Source organism: Schistocerca nitens, chromosome 1 (assembly GCF_023898315.1).
Source record: "Schistocerca nitens isolate TAMUIC-IGC-003100 chromosome 1, iqSchNite1.1, whole genome shotgun sequence".
NCBI lineage: Eukaryota > Metazoa > Arthropoda > Insecta > Orthoptera > Acrididae > Schistocerca > Schistocerca nitens.
In genome coordinates, this window is record NC_064614.1 from 996,773,464 (window position 1) to 996,774,915 (window position 1,452).

General features: G+C 40.2%; 1 long non-coding RNA gene across 1 annotated transcript; it reads left to right on the forward strand.

Annotated features, from left to right (window-relative positions):
• Positions 1–380: 380 nt before the first annotated feature.
• On the forward strand, positions 381–1,086 carry LOC126237837 (uncharacterized). The gene is made up of 3 exons (XR_007545215.1): positions 381–465; positions 620–730; positions 890–1,086. It is a non-coding gene; the product is annotated as an uncharacterized LOC126237837 (long non-coding RNA).
• The last annotated feature ends 366 nt before the right edge of the window (positions 1,087–1,452 follow it).

The following is a 1,452-nucleotide window of genomic DNA, read 5'->3' on the forward strand; positions in this document are numbered from 1 at the left end:
AGACACCACACTTGCTAGGTGGTAGCCTTTAAATCGGCCGCGGTCCGTTAGTATACGTCGGACCCGCGTGTCGCCACTATCAGTGATTGCAGACTGAGCGCCGCCACACGGCCCGTCTAGAGAGACTTCCTAGTAGTGATGGGCTAAACTGCGATTTTCCGATATCAGTGATTTCTGTGAATGCTACTTTTCAGTATCTGTTATTCTTAACTGCGATTTGTCGCAGTTAAGAGTCGCAGTTAAGGAGCATAGGTCGTGTATCCCTCCGCCACTGCTATTTCTGCGATTTCTGCTACTTCCGCGATTTCTGCTACTTCTGCGATTTCTGCTACTTCTGCGATTTCTGTGACTCCTGCTACTTCTGCGATTTCTGTGCCTCCTGCGATTTCTGCGACTTACTACTGTATGAAAAAGTTACATCTGTCAACACGGAAAATTGCATCGCAACAAACCTGTCATTGGCAAGTATGTTTTACGTTTTTTCTTCCGTTGGCTTTAATTTTGTATTAAAGAAACAACTGTGAAAATATTAATAGTGTAATTAATATGTAAGTAGCCGTACAGTACCGTAATAGTTCGTATTTAGAAAATGAATTCTAACATATTGTTATGTTCACAGGTACCTGAACTACATTTCAGTCACTCAGTAAAGTGATAACTGAAAATATCATTGTCAACAGATCTGAAGAAATTGCCACTGCATCTTTAGACCGTTTTCGTCAGACGAGAGGTTAGTTTCTAAGCGTTTCGATGGACTTAATTACTTCAGTGAGATCGTTCTTGCAAATGTGATATTCATTATAGCAAATATTAGCAATCTACTCTGTCAATTATACTTCTAGTAATTAATGACAGCAAAAATTGTTTAATAATCCTTGTGTTTTTGCAGACACAGTTCTGACTCTGATTACTGGTTGCTGTACGTATCTATCCACATCAAGGCTGTTGGGAGGGACTCGTGAAGATTCAAGACAGCTCTTAGAGGATTTGCAGTTTAAAAGTGAAACAATTGTGAAATAAGTGTGTGAATGATTAAGCTGTGTTTTATCGAAGTTGTTGTGCGATTTTAAAGGAATAATAAATGTCAAATACAGTGAGTGAATAATAAAAATCTCATTTTCCACATGTTTAAGCCGTCCTATACCCATAATTTTCCGCCACTTACTTATTGGTAAACACTTGTTGGAGAGCGACATGCCCCCCCCCCCCCCCCCGGCCCCCTTTCTCCACAATCTTGGTGTGACACTGACCTGTAACATATCCCGAAGTCTACAATATGCATTTTGAGGCTGTTGATATGAAAGTGGGAAGTACAGATCTTCCAGTTAAATCAGGAATAGCTTAAGTGCATTACTTGAAAGTAACACAGGAAAAGCTTACTTATGTAGGTGGTAGTAGTGTCGGCAAAAAGTTCTTGTGTGTGAAGTTGCCATGTAGAACACCAGGTGTAAA